The sequence below is a fragment of the Dermacentor silvarum genome, chromosome 6 (assembly GCF_013339745.2).
Source record: "Dermacentor silvarum isolate Dsil-2018 chromosome 6, BIME_Dsil_1.4, whole genome shotgun sequence".
Lineage (NCBI taxonomy): Eukaryota > Metazoa > Arthropoda > Arachnida > Ixodida > Ixodidae > Dermacentor > Dermacentor silvarum.
This window is the reverse complement of record NC_051159.1, coordinates 100,753,251-100,773,410: the sequence shown is the minus strand read 5'-3', so window position 1 is coordinate 100,773,410 and position 20,160 is coordinate 100,753,251. Positions and strand designations below refer to the sequence as shown.

Below are 20,160 nucleotides of genomic sequence, written 5' to 3'. Positions count from 1 at the left end.
TTCTAAAGAGCTGACACTGTCCACTGGATAGGTACAGCCCAACCTTGTCCCCTTCTTGTCAAAAGCGCTCGCAAACTCCGCTCCTATTGTGCAAGCCGACACGTGTCCTCCAAGGTCATTTGTTCTGCTATTTTATTCCTTTTCCTTCCAGTTCGAGTCGTCATTTCGAGCGGAACGTATAGATTGTTCGCGCGCACGCGACGGTGTGACGGAAATAGTCGTAACTGGGTTTCGCGCTTGCCTTCTCTGTTGCGATTCGACTCGCACACACGCACGGTTCATCTAGCTCTCACAGTCCACCTCCTGTACGCTTACGGATAGAGAGATCCAGTAATATATATATATATATATATATATATATATATATATATATAGAGAGAGAGAGAGAGAGAGGAAAAGAACAAGAATGGGTTCGACACATGTAGAGCTATCCGGCAGCAGTGAAGAGGTACGTCCGTACTGCACAGACACGCACGACCAAGGTATTCTTCTTAGGGAAGAGAGAAACCTGTGAGGAAGTGAGAAAAGAAGAAGTGGTGGTAGGAGGAGGAGAGTGGCTAGCACGAAGCTTGCCTCGGTACAAGTGAAGAAGTCAATCGGTGATTGCCGCGCACACATACACGGCCTCGGCTCCACGTAACGGATAGTGGGAGCCACGTCAGAAAGAAAATCGCGGCAGAAGCGGCTAGCACAAAGCTGCCTGGCCACAAGTGAAGAAGAATGCGACTGGTGCGTGCCGCGCGTCAACGGTGCACCGCCTCGACCGGTTCGCGGCGGGACGAGAGCGACCGGTCGCAGTTCTGCCCGGCTGAGTGTTCGCCGAACTCTTTCCTCTGAGAGACAGCGCAACGCGGCACTTGCGTATGCAAGGTTTTCTTCCTTCTTTTTAACGACGGCTGTCTAGCATACGCATGTGTAGAGAGGGGTTTGGAAGGGGGATGGGGTGGAGAAGGGCGTGCTCGTGGCTTGACCGATCGATCAGCGGCGGGCCGTGCAAGGCCGGCGACACGGGGCCATAACAAAAGCCCGGCCGGACGAGACGACGCCAACGACCGCCTGTCGCCGGACGACCGCCGGTCGGCCGGCCCGCACGGACGGGGGGTGCCCGGTGGCGCGGGACGAACGACACGAGAGCGCGGACCCGCAGCTCGCACCACTTCCTGTTCGGGAAGCGTGGGCCGCAAGGGTTGTTTGCTTTAACGGAGACTCCTCTTTTTTCTGTATTTTTTTTTCTTTCTTTTTCTCTCTCTCTTAGTTCTGGCTGCCCCGCAAAGTTACTGGACTCGTGTGTCTGCATTGCGTCATCTGCACAAACTGAGAATATCTACCGTGATCGACTACTGGCTGACTCGATTGTCCTCTGTTATACTAGAGGGTCTGCGAGATAGGTCCGAAATAGCTAGTATACTCGCATACGTAATGCAAATCAATACGCTTGCATGAAACTTGATAGATAAAAGTACCTTCGAATGCCTGTATCGTTTGTGATGTCTTTTATCGGCTGTTACGAGCCTGGACTTCAAACCCGTGCAGCAGCGGGGTTTAACCGACAATCTCTCGACGTACGCGCTGATGCAGTCAGAATGCGCGCTAACCACTGGGAATTTAGCTAAAGTATAGTGGATGCCCGCGGCACGGAACGTTTTACGTTGTCGGCTGATAAACGATTTGCATGCTCCTGTTGCGCAGTATTTAGGTATCGCTCGAAATTAACGCAGGCAACAGACGATCTTTTCCGGAAGTTGTCTGTAGCGAAGAAACAAAAGTTGAATTGAAAAGTGCGCTGGAAGCTGCGCTCGGTCGTCGTTCTCTGCCATTGAAGGCAGTAGCACTCGTCGCCTGTCACTAATGAAATCCTATAACAGTCGCTGTAACATGTGTAACATCGCGGAAAGAAATGAAAACCGAATGGTAAGGCTCGAGCTGCCGAACAGCAAAATTAAGCTGCTGTGCCTTAGGGTAGCGGGCAGTTTACTGTCGTAAAATACATAGGACTTAGATAATGCCAATACACAAAAGCAATACAGGAAACGTTCTGCATGAACCATTGACGATGGCTGTCAATGCAAGCGAACAGCCGAACGTCTCTACGAGGCGTATACTGGTTGCAGTGAGGATATTTAGGTAGCGTTTCTTCTTTCACTGTGCCACTCTACCACAGCCACAGCCGTATAGTAAATTATACATATAAGCTGATTCGTCCATATGCGTGTTGTCTCCGGTGGCACGAGCGCCGGCGTGGAAGGCGACTGCCATCTTCCTCTCCCGCAACCGCCACAGGGGGAGAGGGTGGTGCGTCTGAAAGATGAGCATGTGGCCTTTGCATCGCCGCCTTTGTATCGGCGGTGAAAGTCCGACCACCACGAAAACGGGCGAGAAAGCCAATGAAAAAAAAAAAAAAAAGAGCTAGATGACCTCTAACTTATCAGTTGGTGAGATTTCATTAATTTGACTTGTGTACAGCGTCATCCTTGCTTTTTTTTTCTTCTATTTTGTGTGTGTGGGTGTTCGTGTTTAATTGTAGTCTCGTTCGCGTTCGATTTTTACACTACGGTACGCGCGCTTAGCCTATAGCAGCGAGTTGTGAAAGCAAGTTGGAAGGGACACGCAACATTTGTTTCACGGGAGATGTTTACAGCGTCCCTGATGTGCGCATAAACAATTTCCTTGCACGCGCTCACGTCAGACACTGGGGAAGATTTAAGGCGCTGTAGAGTATTCACAAATAACCCGAGAATTTTTCTGTCTCTGACATATGCATGTCCTTTAAACGCATTCGAGGTGCGCAAACCTTAAGCTCATAAAAAAATGCGCCCTGAATTGTCGTGTCACACGTCTGTTTCTCTTCGGAAACCCTTGGTGGTTGTCAGCATTGCAAAAAATAAAATTTCAAATGAACGTAACAAATGGGCTTCATAAACGATGAAATGTAAGTAGATGCGGTGTACATGTTCGCTCACGAACCAGTTCAAGTAGACACTTTGGTATGCTTCATAAGTGATTTATTGATGGGAACTCCAACGTCTCAAACAAACACATAGACCACGAGAGGTATTGGCGACTTGTGAGGAATATTGGTGACATGTCAGCATACGTAAGGGCGAATATTTGAGGTTTAATATACCAGCCAAACACCTTCTACCATTATATTCGTATTCGCTTCAAGTATTTGATTTTCAAGCACTTTCGAATGGCCCGATGATCCGACGTACGTAAGAGCGCATACAATTGCTGGAGGTCACATGGTGCAAAGAACCTTGCAACTACAAAACTAGCATGAGTAAACAGCACATACTTTCTTTCAAATGATTCATAGTACTAGCACATATATCATTGTGCCGTCTTTTTCCGGTGCTGTCTGTGAATTTATACGCTCCTTTTCTGAGAAGTTCAGTTCTATTTCTCTTGTAAGTCTCTACGCGTTTGCATCGCCAACGAGATATGCGTGGTATTGTGGAGTTAAACACTAGGTTTCTTCCGTGGTGTTACACAATTCCTGCTGAAGACATTCAGTTCCTCAGTGAGGCCAACAATCAAGTTTAGCCTTGCATTAGTAAATAAGTAACCTTTCGTATCGCGTGAATACAGTCGCCTCTCGTTTGTTTTATTAAAAGCAAAGCTTTTCTTCGAGAGTCTCGCCGGGTTTTCGTGACTGTGAGTGCTGCGTGGCTGTTCTCTATAGCCGAATAGGGCAACCAATCACAGCAGAGTAGGCGTCCAACATCGCCGCTCGGTTTCTTGCACCACCACCAGAGGGTGCTCGCCTCCGCGCATCTGTTAGCCTCTCCATACAATGCTTGAATAAAGCCTTCCTTGTCACTTTGTGCGGACATTAAATAAGCACAGGCTCGTGTTTCGACTCTTTATGCGCTCACACAAAGCTTCGCTGCATATAGATTCCAACTCGTTGGATGTGCTGCATATTTTTGAGAATGTTATCTTCTTGATCACACAAACTGTGGTGGCATTTACGTGTGCAAATGCTTTACCTGGAAACGCGATATAGACAGCTATAAATAGGTAGCGCGCTTCCCGCTGCTGCATTTAGCTTTTCAGGAAAGACAACGTAGGAGCAAAATTACATTGCCTGACGAGATAGTACAGTTCATGCGGTGTTCGCTACGACGCACAGGACACGGTAACGCACCAGCGGCAAGGCGAAATAAAGGAAGCCAGAGGAAAGATTTCTTTGTAACGAATGAAAATATGTAAAGATGCGGCTGGCTTACCAGATGAGTGGTAGCATAGTTGCATCTTGGAAGAATGGGCTGGAATGAGCCGGACTTTTTGGCGTGCTGTATGTAGCCTTCAATAACTGACATGTGTCACTGTACGAGATTAAGCCAGAGGGGATATAGAGGGAGAAACATAAGATTTCGTTGCATGAAGTCGGGACAAATGTGCGCCTCCCGTAGTCCACGACTTTGGGGGCTTAAGTTTTATCAAGTTCTCCGTGCAGTTCGCACGAACTACGCAGAAAATCCTAGTCCATATAAGTCTTCCCGCTTTTATGAAGTCCGGAAGCTTTTCAGTATCGTGTCACTCATATCATTTCGAGCAAGCATTCGCTATATTACAACTCCGCAAGCAAATAGCTCAGAGGTGTTAACGACAGCTCTCAAATTGTAAACACCGAGTACTTTATATGCTGTGACCAAAGTGTTGAAGGCGTAAACGAATGTTGCGACACAACGAAAAGTGAAGAGCCGAGCACGTAGACACACAGCGGCCATCATGGTGATTGCGAAGCTTGCCGCCAGCGACCCGGAAAACCGAGGCGATATTGTGGCTTAGTTGTCAGTAGAGAGATACAAATGAAAAAGACAGACTGAGATAGAACACATGGCAATTACATGGGAGCAGGTCTGTGCTCGCAAGCTTTCGTGCCAAAGCATCACACACACGCCATGACAGATGTTGTGCAGCAATGGCCGTGGTTCTTCGGTCGACTAATTAAACTCGTATTTTTAAATGGTACAGTGGGAATTCGTTAGTCAGGACAGCAACTGGGTCAAACTGGCGTCCATGTATAGTGCATTCCAGTCTACATTACATCGTGTCTATAGCTGACAAAGCCGGCTTGTGTAGAAGCCAAGAGGAGGTGTTGGTGACAGAGCGGCGGGGAGCGGTCGGTATGGGCATTGTGTGCAACTTGCGGATATGTCTTCGACGCATAATTGCGATTGTATACAGAAAAGCATGCGCAACGGGACGCTACAAACTGAGCGTTCTCAGAATGCGGATACAGATGCCCGGGTTTATTTGTTGCTACGTGTGCTGCTGCGCAACTTTATTGTATCGTATGTAGTTGGGGCGTCGCATTTGCGAATTCTAATTCATTCCTCATCGAAATGGCCAATAAAGCCGAATGCAATTCTTGCGGCTGTGACGAAAGAATAAAGCCCATTCTCTGATGTACATAGACATTCACCGATGCTCAACGATGTGCTGTGCGAGCTAGTATCAGCCGCTTAGATGATGGACAGCTTTCGGAAGAAAATATCTTGGGACCTAGCTTGGCTCAACAATACATCCACGCCGAAAGGCCACAAAATCATTATTGATAATATTGAAGGTGACGTGACTGTGCGACCGCCTGAGACTGTCAGCGAACATTCCTCAGTGAGTGTGTTTACACTGACTGCTACTTTCTTTTACAGCGAAGCTGTTAGATTCTCGATAGTCTGCATTTTTTGTGTCCGTTCGTTGGCAGAAATTGTCATCATAAGCAATGGCTCATACCCCCCTAAGTAAGCAAAAAATGCAATGGCTCATCCCCCTTGTAATTCAGAGGCTACAAGTACTCAGCAAAGTTAAGCTGACAGTGCATACATTCATTGGAATCACGCATGCGATGTACAGAACAGGATACGCTTCAAAAAAGAACAAGCTCAAAACAAGCATATATCATCAACAGCAATGGCTTGTACCCCGGTAAGCAAGCAAAAACGCAATGGCTCTCATCCCCCGTAAACAAGCAAAAAATTAAAAGGCTCATACTCCCGGAAGGCAGAGGCTACAAGCACTCAGCAAAGTGAAGCGAACAGTGCATACATTCATTGAAATCACCCACACAACACACAGAACAGCATGCGTTTCAATAAAGAACAAGCTCAAAACAAGCGTCCGAACCATAAATTCTCAGCAAAGTGAAGCGAACAGTGCATACATTCATTGAAATCACCCACACAAGCACACAGAACAGCATGCGTTTCAATAAAGAACTAGCTCAAAACAAGCGTCCGAACCATAAATTCTCAGCAAAGTGAAGCGAACAGTGCATACATTCATTGAAATCAGCCACACAACACACAGAACAGCATGTGTTTCAATAAAGAACAAGCTCAAAACAAGCGTCCGAACCATAAATTCTCAGCAAAGTGAAGCGAACAGTGCAGTACATTCATTTAAATCACCCACAAACACACAGAACAGCATGCGTTTCAATAAAGAACAAGCTCAAAACAAGCGTCCGAACCATAAATTCTCAGCAAAGTGAAGCGAACAGTGCATACATTCATTGAAATCACCCACACAACACACAGAACAGCACTGTGTTTCACTAAAGAACAAGCTCAAAACAAGCGTCCGAACCATAAATTCTCAGCAAAGTGAAGCGAACAGTGCATACATTCATTGAAATCACCCACACAACACACAGAACAGCACGCGTTTCAATAAAGAACAAGCTCTAAACAAGCGTCCGAACCATAAATTCTCAGCAAAGTGAAGCGAACAGTGCATACATTCATTGAAATCACCCACACAACACACAGAACAGCATGCGTTTCAATAAAGAACAAGCTCAAAACAAGCGTCCGAACCATAAATTCTCAGCAAAGTGAAGCGAACAGTGCATACATTCATTGAAATCACCCACACAACACACAGAACAGCATGCATTTCAATAAAGAACAAGCTCAAAACAAGCGTCCGAACCATAAATTCTCAGCAAAGTGAAGCGAACAGTGCATACATTCATTGAAATCACCCACACAACACACAGAACAGCATGCGTTTCAATAAAGAACAAGCTCAAAACAAGCATCCGAACCATAAATTCTCAGCAAAGTGAAGCGAACAGTGCATACATTCATTGAAATCACCCACACAACACACAGAACAGCACGCGTTTCAATAAAGAACAAGCTCAAAACAAGCGTCCGAACCATAAATTCTCAGCAAAGTGAAGCGAACAGTGCATACATTCATTGAAATCACCCACACAACACACAGAACAGCACGCGTTTCAATAAAGAACAAGCTCAAAACAAGCGTCCGAACCATAAATTCTCAGCAAAGTGAAGCGAACAGTGCATACATTCATTGAAATCACCCACACAACACACAGAACAGCACGCGTTTCAATAAAGAACAAGCTCAAACAAGCGTCCGAACCATAAATTCTCAGCAAAGTGAAGCGAACAGTGCATACATTCATTGAAATCACCCACACAACACACAGAACAGCATGCATTTCAATAAAGAACAAGCTCAAAACAAGCGTCCGAACCATAAATTCTCAGCAAAGTGAAGCGAACAGTGCATACATTCATTGAAATCACCCACACAACACACAGAACAGCACGCGTTTCAATAAAGAACAAGCTCAAAACAAGCATCCGAAGCATAAATTCTCAGCAAAGTGAAGCGAACAGTGCATACATTCATTTAAATCACCCACACAACACACAGAACAGCACGCGTTTCAATAAAGAACAAGCTCAAAACAAGCGTCCGAACCATAAATTCTCAGTAAAGTGAAGCGAACAGTGCATACATTCATTGAAATCACCCACACAACACACAGAACAGCATGCATTTCAATAAAGAACAAGCTCAAAACAAGCGTCCGAACCATAAATTCTCAGCAAAGTGAAGCGAACAGTGCATACATTCATTGAAATCACCCACACAACACACAGAACAGCACGCGTTTCAATAAAGAACAAGCTCTAAACAAGCGTCCGAACCATAAATTCTCAGCAAAGTGAAGCGAACAGTGCATACATTCATTGAAATCACCCACACAACACACAGAACAGCACGCGTTTCAATAAAGAACAAGCTCAAAACAAGCGTCCGAACCATAAATTCTCAGCAAAGTGAAGCGAACAGTGCATACATTCATTGAAATCACCCACACAACACACAGAACAGCATGCGTTTCAATAAAGAACAAGCTCAAAACAAGCGTCCGAACCATAAATTCTCAGTAAAGTGAAGCGAACAGTGCATACATTCATTGAAATCACCCACACAACACACAGAACAGCATGCGTTTCAATAAAGAACAAGCTCAAAACAAGCGTCCGAACCATAAATTCTCAGCAAAGTGAAGCGAACAGTGCATACATTCATTGAAATCACCCACACAACACACAGAACAGCACGCGTTTCAATAAAGAACAAGCTCAAAACAAGCGTCCGAAGCCATAAATTCTCAGCAAAGTGAAGCGAACAGTGCATACATTCATTGAAATCACCCACACAACACACAGAACAGCATGCGTTTCAATAAAGAACAAGTTCAAAACAAGCGTCCGAACCATAAATTCTCAGCAAAGTGAAGCGAACAGTGCATACATTCATTGAAATCACCCACACAACACACAGAACAGCATGCGTTTCAATAAAGAACAAGCTCAAAACAAGCGTCCGAACCATAAATTCTCAGCAAAGTGAAGCGAACAGTGCATACATTCATTGAAATCACCCACACAACACACAGAACAGCACGCGTTTCAATAAAGAACAAGCTCAAAACAAGCGTCCGAAGCATAAATTCTCAGCAAAGTGAAGCGAACAGTGCATACATTCATTTAAATCACCCACACAACACACAGAACAGCACTGCGTTTCAATAAAGAACAAGCTCTAAAACAAGCGTCCGAACCATAAATTCTCAGTAAAGTGAAGCGAAGACGTTTCAATAAAGAACAAGCTCAAACAAGCTCATTCTCTGCAAAGTGAAGCGAACAGTGCATACATTCATTTAAATCACCCCACACAACACACAGAACAGCACGCGTTTCAATAAAGAACAAGCTCAAAACAAGCGTCCGAACCATAAATTCTCAGCAAAGTGAAGCGAACAGTGCATACATTCATTTAAATCACCCACACACCACACAGAACAGCACGCGTTCAATAAAGAACACCCACGTCCACATAAATTCTCACAAAGTGAACGAAACAGCATACATTCATTAAATCACCCACACAACAACAGCACGCGTTTCAATAAAGAACAAGAACCCTAAATTCTCAAAACAAGCGTACATTCATTTAAATCACCCACACAACACCCAGAACAGCACCGTTTCAATCAAAACAACCATAAATTCTCAGCAAAGTGAAGCGAACAGTGCATACATTCATTTAAATCACCCACACAACACACAGAACAGCATGCGTTTCAATAAAGAACAAGCTCAAAACAAGCGTCCGAACCATAAATTCTCAGCAAAGTGAAGCGAACAGTGCGTACATTCATTTAAATCACCCACACAACACACAGAACAGCACGCGTTTCAATAAAGAACAAGCTCAAAACAAGCGTCCGAACCATAAATTCTCAGCAAAGTGAAGCGAACAGTGCATACATTCATTGAAATCACCCACACAACACACAGAACAGCACGCGTTTCAATAAAGAACAAGCTCTAAACAAGCGTCCGAACCATAAATTCTCAGTAAAGTGAAGCGAACAGTGCATACATTCATTGAAATCACCACACAACACACAGAACAGCACGCGTTTCAATAAAGAACAAGCTCTAAACAAGCGTCCGAACCATAAATTCTCAGTAAAGTGAAGCGAACAGTGCATACATTCATTGAAATCACCCACACAACACACAGAACAGCACGCGTTTCAATAAAGAACAAGCTCTAAACAAGCGTCCGAACCATAAATTCTCAGTAAAGTGAGCGAACATTGCATACATTCATTGAAATCACCCGACACAACACACAGAACAGCACGGCGTTTCAATAAGAAACCAGCTCTAAACAAGCGTCCGAACCATAAATTCTCAGTAAAGTGAAGCGAACAGTGCATACATTCATTGGAAATCACCCACACAACAACAGAACAGCACGCGTTTCAATAAAGAACAGCTCTAAACAAGCGTCCGAACCATAAATTCTCAGTAAAGTGAAGCGAACAGTGCATACATTCATTGAAATCACCCACACAACACACAGAACAGCACGCGTTTCAATAAAGAACAAGCTCTAAAACAAGCATCCGAAGCCATAAATTCTCAGCAAAGTGAAGCGACAGTTGCATACATTCATTGAAATCACCCACACAACACAGAACAGCACGCGTTATCAATAAAGAACAGCTCTAAACCAAGGACCCGAACCATAAATTCTCAGTAAAGTGAAGCGAACAGTGCATACATTCATTGAAATCACCCACACAACACACAGAACAGCACGCGTTTCAATAAAGAACAAGCTCTAAACAAGCGTTCCGAACCATAAATTCTCAGTAAAGTGAAGCGAACAGTGCATACATTCATTGAAATCACCCACACAACACACAGAACAGCACGCGTTTCAATAAAGAACAAGCTCTAAACAAGCGTCCGAACCATAAATTCTCAGTAAAGTGAAGCGAACAGTGCATACATTCATTGAAATCGCCCCACACAACACACAGAACAGCACGCGTTTCAATAAAGAACAAGCTCTAAACAAGCGTCCGAACCATAACTTCTCAGTAAAGTGAAGCGAACAGTGCATACATTCATTGAAATCACCCACACAACACACAGAACAGCACGCGTTTCAATAAAGAACAAGCTCTAAACAAGAGTCCGAACCATAAATTCTCAGTAAAGTGAAGCGAACAGTGCATACATTCATTGAAATCACCCACACAACACACAGAACAGCACGCGTTTCAATAAAGAACAAGCTCTAAACAAGCGTCCGAACCATAAATTCTCAGTAAAGTGAAGCGAACAGTGCATACATTCATTGAAATCACCCACACAACACACAGAACAGCACGCGTTTCAATAAAGAACAAGCTCTAAACAAGCGTCCGAACCATAAATTCTCAGTAAAGTGAAGCGAACAGTGCATACATTCATTGAAATTACCGACACAACACACAGAACAGCGGGCGTTTCAATAAATAACCAGCTCAAAACAAGCGTCCGAACCGTGCACCATAATTAAGCACTGCATTACCCCCTTAGCAGTTGTATAGTGGCAGTTTTGCAACTGCTTCGCTGGGCATCCACTTTCGCAGGGCCGAGATGGCGAGTCATTTTTTTTTTTTATCTTACTCTTGCATAAGTGTAGGGCTGCCAACCAGGCGCAGTCTTGTTTGACCTCCCTTCTTCGTCTCTCACTCTCCGCTGCAAGGAATGGACCCTGACTAAAGTTTTCGGTCAACTCCAAGTTGGTGACACGGGAGTTCGCCTTGGCTGCATCTCACTGGCTGTGCAATTTAAACGGTCCAGACTACGAGGAGTGCCAGGCTTGAAACGTTGGAACATACTTTATGTTTGCCCTGATTGCGGCTAAGAACGAAGAAGTGATAAGGTCAGTTTATTTAGCATTCAGTTGTGAAAGGACAAAATGCGACTGGGTCAGTTGCGTAAGAGGCAGTGACGCGGTCAGTTGCGTAAGAAAGGAGGGTGGTTTAGAAGGGTGTCGGGGGATTAGCGGTTGAAGTGGTAGAGGGTTACCGCAGTCTTTTTTTCGCTGACTACGTACGTAACACTTTGCCCCTTACCGCGTAATACCTGGTTACATCAGCGTGGTAAACGAACGATGGTTCATACGCATACCCATGGTTCATAGTGAGTCTGTTAGTGAACACGGCACACAAAGTGCAGTTGAGACGGTTCCGTCATCAGAGATGCGAAAAAATAATATGTGTTAACTCGAAACTAAGCTCGTGTGCGTGTTCAGAACTCTGCGAACAGCCCGAGCTCTCTGGTAAAAACATAACGGGTCGTCGTCGTCGCGTCTTCGAGCTCCTACCGAAAACACGAGGCGCTTCTGCTTCATTACAGTTAGCAATGAGTCAGCCTAATAACAGCAGCACGATTCTCCCTTTCCACGTGCCATCATATAGTCTCATATACTGGCATTCCATTTTATTGCAATAGCAATTAAATGGACACTCCAAAGCGGATTTCTGCTGTCGTCATCGCCGTAGTCGTCGCCGTCGCCGTGAGGTTCCGTATGACGTCAACAGCGATGAAATCGTCGCCGAACGCCGGACGCTGTATGTGCGAGTGAAATGGCGCGAGGGACGCGCGCTTTCACGGGGAGCGAACGCACGTCGGAGAGCAAACGCGCGTTCTGCGCCGTGCTCCCTGAAGGGCTGCAGAATTAAGCGTATCTTTCCTCCTTTACAATCACCATATATAGAGAGCAAATGCGACTTTTTCGGTCGCGCGAAATGCCGTGGGGGGACGGGAGGGAAGGAGGGGAGGCGACGTTTAGCTGCGGCAGCAAATGCGTATATATATATATATATATATATATATATATATATATATATATATATATATATATAAACGTTGCGAGGCGAGAAGGTGGGTAAGATTTCAGACGCTGCTCGACGAGTGTCCCATTCTGATCTCGTCGAAAACCTCCGAGCCGCCCCCAGATGCACCGGCAACAGTCACCAACGCCGCGCGCGTTCGGTGCGAACGCGGGCAAAACGCCGACGGCGTCGGCAACAGTTCTGCGCGTTGTTGGTGCTACTGCATGTCCAAGTTTATATAGCTGATAAAACTACTATCTTTACTCCGTATAGCTCTCTACTAATTTGCTATCGCAATTGATGCTTCGCCTTTCGGGTAAAACTGCGACAGTTTTTTTATGTAAGGTGAATTCCCGAAGATAAGCTCAGTATAATTTTTCCTGTCTTTCCCGATTTTCCCTGAAAACGCTAAACCCTAACTATATACGACACCACGTAGTGCTGCTACCGCCAGTTACCTCGCTGCGTTACATGCAATAACGATGTACAACATCTGTACCTCCGATAGCTGCCATGTAAACACTCCTATAACGTTTGCTTGGCGATTTTTCCTCCTCCTCTACAGAGCCCGCGCAGTGTGAACTGAAAGCTGATCTATTTCGCTGATATCGTGATCGCAAACGGTCGTGGTAACGTGTACAGGTACACTGGTGCATGTCACACCATTCAGCACTTGTTTTCACCTCTAAATGTCGATTTTTGACAAACTTTCTGCACGGATTTGAAATAATTTTCTTCATAAAACTACGCGCACTGTTCGATACTGACCAGAAATTCTCGATGAATATTTTTTCAGCATTTTTAAAGGCGCACGCGTGTTCAGATTTGCTGTTTTTGCTGAAATATCCATGCTGATTGTATTGACGCCTATATACGTAAGTTCTTTGGCAAGCTTAGCTTCGCTGTCAAACAACTCGTCGAAATAAAAGATCCACAAGCGCAAGGGACGTCACATCTAAACTAGTGAGAAGTAAGTCTCCACAAAAACCAACGCTGCGGTCACAATGCGTCATGCATTATCGAGCGAACGTTTCAAGCCCTAACAGCTGCTTTCTAGTGTGGAAAGGCTTTCGTGTTACATGTCACGCAGCCAGCCAGCACGTGTCCTACTAGCCAAGTACATACACAATGAGACTAGCGCACCTGCCTACAAACTTTTGGAACGCGGAAACATCGAAAAGGATCGAAAGCTTTGCAACCTAAGCATGCAGCCCGAAATTTAGAGCACTCCGTGTGTCTCACAGTCAGGTGTAAAACGTACATCTCAACTGTAGGTCATGTGCCTATACCTCCAAGTATTTGACATTATTGCCTGCACGTATACCCGACATTTCTGCCGCCGCGTGTGCATTATCTAGATGACGATCGAGGGACACTTGTGCGTGGTTCACTGCGCAGCCATGGTGTTGTCTCAGTTCAAGGATGTTGCTTTAAGTATAAGAAGTGATTTTACGTTTGCATTCATTGATTCATGTGGTTTAATTAACGTTACAAAACTACTCTGGGGTTATGATAGACGCCGTGATGGAAAACTGAGAATTCGGGCTTAACTTTTACCACTATATACAGTCTCTTTAATGAGCACCTATATCTAAGCGCACGAGTACTTTTTTTTTCTTCTTTTTTTCATTTCCCTCTAATCGGAATGCGGCCGCCGCGGCCGGCAATCGTACCCGCGACCTCGTGCTCGGAAAGAGAACGATATGATCACTGTGTCGCCACGGCGTGTATTCTACTCCTCGTGGGGAAAGGAGAAGACCAGGAACGAAATCCAGCTCGCTTCTCGTCACTCCTACATTATAACCTGCACGAAGTATACGTGAAGCAAGGGAGAGACGGAAATATGGAAAGAGCAGCAATGTCAGGCAAGCACTTCAAGCGATCGCTCGCAGCAAAGCGAGTATATAGCCGCACAATTCACTAAAACGGGGATGGGGCGAGGGGGAGCCAACTCTGATAGCGATGCGAGGAAACCTCCCAATCTCTGCTACTGGAAGCCGGCGCGTTCGCGGGGAAGCGGGATCGCATTCGAAACGAAACCATCGTGCCAGCGAGAGCATATTTCCTCTTTTCCCTCTCGAGAAGCATCGCTTGCTCTTTTCTTTCGTTGCCTTTCTTTTTTTTTTTTTTGTTCTCCAGCCGCGCATAACGGCAGCAACTCTATACCGTGGAACGGTCCTGTCTTACAACCACCGCGAGCGAGCTTTTCCTTATGTTTCGTTTGATACCTCCTCCCATCCCGTCTAGCGAGATAGAACTTTCGCTGAGCCCGTGGGATGTAACGTGACGTCCGCCGCCCCAACCGCAGTGAGCTGAGGAGTAAAGGCTTTACAAGCGCGCCGGAAGAAGATTGCGTTCGCCCCCCCCCCCCCCCCCCCCCCCCCCCTCAGCAAGCTCCGTGTATACCGGCCTTGCGCCGCCTTGTGTTTTCGCCGTTTCCTGCTAAGGCACCTCTTACTCCATCGTCTTTCTTTCTTTCTTAATTTTTTTTTTTATAACGGCGTCGTTATTTCACCGGCAACGTGCCCGGGTAAAGCGGCGTCTTCATCCGTATCAACGTCCCCCGCAGAGAGCTTTCCGCTTTTTAATTTTGTTTTATTTTCGATGCTTGTATATGGGACAGTAATCGTGCGCGCGTGCGTGCCTTTTCTCATCGTGAAGCGTCGTAAGATATTTTCGTAACAGTGCTTAGAGAAACTCTCTGTATACAAGAGTCGACAATGCTCTTACCAATTATGCTTCTTTTTCATCATCATCTACTTTTTGTATCCCCTTGAAAACGTGCGCTTCAGATCCACAGAGCTAGTAGTGGGGAAGGATTGGAGTGCTGAGGTTAGTGCTTACGTAATGATTTCATCAGAATAGTTTTCCCGTTTCCTTAAGAAATAACGTCAAAGTGTCACAGTTCTGTATTTTACTATTCTTTCTTTTAAATGCGAAGCATTTCTTGGCAAACATTTGCTACTTTGACAGTATCTATCTATCTATCTATCTATCTATCTATCTATCTATCTATCTATCTATCTATCTATCTATCTATCTATCTATCTATCTAGCCGCCTACGACTTTGTGCTGTCATGGTCGTTTCGTTAACTTGGTATGTGCCAAAATTTGTATACTATGATAAGAGTATGTGACGAACATAAGTGATATGTCATGAAATGAATGTCATGACATGCGTGTCATTAGGTCATGAAACAGCCGCCTACGTCTTGGTGCTCTCATGGTCGTCTCGTTAACTTGGTAGGTACCAAAATTCGCATAGTATGACGGGAGTGTATGACGAACATAAGTGATAGGTCATGACTAAATGGCATGACATGCATGTCATGTAGGTCATGACAATGACCCAGCGAAAAACATTAACACTCAAAAACCACTGAAATGGGTTCTGACGTGGGCACTAAGTGAAGGAAACGCTAAAGGATGATGGTAGAAGTCATAGCAATGACTCAGCGGAAAAAGATTAACACAAAACAATGGAATGGGTTCAGATGTGGTAGAAAGTGAAGGAAAGGGCGGCGGTCGAAGTCATAGTCATGAGCATGACTAAGGCTTTCGCCTTAAGGTCTCTCAGGCGTAGCTAAAGGGACTCCTGAAGACTCATGACATGCGTGTCATGTAGCAGCCGCCTACGCCTTGGTGCTCTCATTGTTGTTTCGTTAACTTGGTAGGCTCCCCCCGCACGCTGCTTCGCATAAAATCGATTCCCACAGAGCGTGGGGATCTGCCGGCTTTTTTAACACGACAGTGTTTTATCCCGGGTTTCACGACTGATTTCCGGCAACGGGTGTAACAGTCGCCATCTAGGAGCGATGAAGCGAAGCACTGCATTGTGACACTAACGAGCGTCGACAGGGGGCGCTTCGGTAGTCACAGCACAGTGGAGGGTCCAACGCGGTGTAGCCATAGAATAAACAAACAACCAAGTATAGCCTCGTGCATAGTTTAATACAACAATTATACAATAAATAAACATACAATAAAACATTATTAATGTAGTCCGACGGCAGGACTCGAACACAGAAACACTGGAAGAGAAGCTCGATGTTGAAATCATTACGCCACCGGCGAACGCCTCGACACGCGACGTAAAACGCCCTTATGAATTTATCACGGGCAGCTAGTGCATTTAGACCAAGGAGGTTCAAAAATAACTTTTTTTTAACCTCCTTGATTTAGACGTTTGGCGCATTTCGATTTGGCCACCGCGCCAAGCCGAACCGTTGTAATTAGTAGCGATTGAGCGCGTTCGCAGCGTCTTCTGCACTTTGAAAAGTATAGATTGCTCTGAAATTTACGCCAATGAAGGCATATGAAGCGCAATAAACAAATCCACAAGCACGAAGATCAGTCAAATCCATGTACTTCTGTGGCCTCGTTGTGACCACCCTAGCCTCGTGTGGGCAGTTAGCGTCCGATTAGCCTGTGGCGCCTCGTCGCCTACAGATTGCGGCTTCAACGTGCATCAGCAGTGCATCGCCTACTGCTCGCTTGCGGTGGCACCACCTAAGACAACTGTTGCGCTAAAAGGGGCTGAAAGGCAACGACGTCGCCAGGCGAATCTCGCTTTGCTTCGGCGAGATACACGCCAGCGTGAAGCAGAATGCCGTCGCTAGGGAGCCTACTTGCAAGCGCTGTTTTACAGCGCTTGCATGTAGGCTCCATAGGCTCCCGCGCGTTCGCGGCGCGCGGAGCGAGCTCTGCCACTGGCATTCCTGCAGCTGTGCGCGTCGCAGCTCGACTAGCTGCCGTATATAGCCACTACGGGGCCGGACCAGAATGCTCGCACCTTCGCCGAAGCCACTCGCCAGCAGGACGCCACCCGCCAAGCCAACTTGCAACATGGTCGCCGGCCCGCAAATCGTGCGTCTTTTGCTGCAGCGGACCGTGAGTTCGCGAAGCAAACATGCAACAGCTTCTGTGAAGACACGTTTCGCTTTCTTGTTCTACCGATTCCTACGAAAAAAGGGATCAACCATAACTTTTTCTTCTTTTTCGTCTCTATACTGTTTAAAATACATTTGCAGTTATTCGCACCGCAAGGCATTGGACGCGCCACATCAGCTGACTCTTTGTGTCGACAGGCGTGTGAGAGCGCCTTTGTCTGTGCGGCAGTAGATTTTCTAAGCATAGCAGGTATCTATCGGCTTACATTGAAGTTCTCAGAAGTTCTGCATTGCTATAGCCCGCTGTCGACGTGTCCTCGGAGAGGCTTTTAGTGGAAAGTTACGTATTGTATGCCTACACTACAGGCTGCAACGGCACCTGGTAAGCGTGAATTTGAGCAACTAACATGAGCGACAAAACATCATTCTTTGTTGAGCATCCTTTATACAGCATCCGCCCAATAGTTCAGGCGTGCGCCACGAGCGAGACGGTCACATTTGACTATATACTGCAGGCGGTTACTCCCACCATTAGATATCACTGCTTCTCTCACCACTACCGTGACGTATACAACAGGGCTCTGTCCTTGTTAAACTCCGTACTTTTTTTTCTTTTTTTAGAACTCGCTGCCGATCTTTGAAACCGCTTCTAGGCATCACCGAACCTCGACGTGGACTCAATGTGTCTAAACGCGTGTATAGAGCCCACCCAGAAGCTAGCTTCCCCACAGTAAGAATAGGTCTGGGGAGAAGCCCTCATTCTGTAGGCGTAGCGAGTGCAGTATGGGAACATAGTTTTCTGCCATTGATTATCACTACGATTAGGCATAAATGCCCGCAGACTAATTTATCTGTGTATTGATGTACGCCCAGTTGATTATATCAGTCACTTCCTTCCGATATAGAGACAAATGAATCTTTCATTTATATTGCCACGTGAGCATTGCTTTGCCTTTTGTCGGTGACGGTTTTGCGTCAGATTACTGCTGTTATCAAGTTAGCGTTCGGCGCTAAATGCGCCTACTGTATCCGTATATTCTTGAATGCTGTCGTGCAGGACGGAAAGGTCATCCCATTTGGCGTTATTTTTTTTTCCGGGTATATATGCTTAGTACGTTCAAATCGAATTGCCACGCAACGACATGCTTGACCCCTGTGATTCATACTCTGTGATTGCATAAGCTCTCTTCTAAAGAAAACCACAAAAGAGAAAGTCGTACTCAGATATTGAGAAATGCAACTACTTAATAAAGAAGTGCCTGCAGATGAACTGAAGAATTAAAAAAAAGGAAAAATTATTTATCTGCGTGAGTAACGTAAATACAAAAAGTTTAGGGCCGTCGACGAAAGATTCAAATGCGCGAGGTCTATAGAGACCCGAACGTGCCGAAGTAGATTTTTATTTCCATTTTCTTTTTCTTTTCCCGAGCGCGGAGTGTTTTATGGGGCCATATATTCGAATTGACGACAGCATTTATGTTTTCGTGACTCAGGGACGGCTTCGAGACAGCACATCAATGTGCAAGCGCAGTTCATGGTAAAGTGATGAAACGGCATTTTCTACTCAGCATTTTGACAACGCCCCGGCCTCGTTAATCTTTATTGCCTCTGTATACGACTTCATTTTTTCTTTCTTTTCTTTTTTCTTTGCGATAATCTCTCTTTGCAATCGTGAAATTACCATAGAAGAACGCAGTTCAATAAATAAAACGTTCACAGAAACGAGGGGTCACAAGTCAGTTGTTTTATAACCAGCTGGGCTGAGTTTAGCGCAGTAATTATTACGAGCATGGACCGCTGCGGTATATAAAATGCGCAAGTATAGTAGTCATCGCCAGTATGAACTATGGCATTGGCCACGCCCAGGGTCTCGCTTTATGTGAAAGGCGATAGTACGGACACATAATTCTCTATTCACTCTCTGAATCTAGCCCTCCGGAAAGAATCGTCAACTGTCATGTGCTCGACTTGGATTAGTGAAGAGTGATTAGTGAGTGAACCGCAGGAAGCGTGGGTGCGTTCTGGAAGCTGCAGATCATTGTCCTTCGCCGAGAGTGTGCGAGGTGAAACCCAATTCTTTTATTCGTGGGCGACGAAATTAAAGAACCCAATTATTTATAGTTGTAAATACCGTAACGCACACTGCGTGTGCTGTACTGTGATCGCGAGCCTGTTGTGTACCATACTGCGGTCTGCGTCAACCAGAGTAGGAAAGAGAGAGAGAGAGTAAAACTTTATCGGTAAAAGGCAAAAAAAAAGAAGGAAAATGTGGGTGTAGCCCCTAGTCCAGGGCCCCACTGGCCTGAGCGACTCGCTGTGCTTGGTCCAAGGGAGCAAGCTGGCTGTCCTGTTCCTCGTCCACAAGCAGTGCCTCCCACTGCCTTAGAAAGTGTTGTTTTGTAAATCTGCGTGTGTTCGCTTGTGGAGGTCTTCTGGCGCATATGAGTGTGATATGAGTAACACAATAGTTGACGACGGAAGTTTGTTCAGCAGCGACGCATGGATAGAGTCAAACGTGGAACGGATTTCTCAAATAATAAGTATAGTATAGATTACAGTTGCACTTTGTAATCACTAAGTAATTATTTAAGTATAACAAGACCTTACGGAGAAATAAAACGATCGTTATAATAATTCAGATATGTTGATAATTTGAAATATAAGAGCCCAAGAGCAGACATAGCAAGGTTATACGATGTCTCTTTTAGCATTGCCGAATTGTACTCCATGTCATAGAATCCATTCAGGCG

At 45.4% G+C, this 20,160-nt stretch overlaps 1 protein-coding gene across 2 annotated transcripts in view; it reads left to right on the top strand.

The window, feature by feature from the left end:
- The window catches only part of LOC119455779 (ras-related protein Rab-8A-like), a 100,508-nt gene that overhangs the window by 15,103 nt on the left and 65,245 nt on the right, over nucleotides 1-20,160 (top strand). The gene's annotated exons all lie outside the window — the stretch shown is intronic.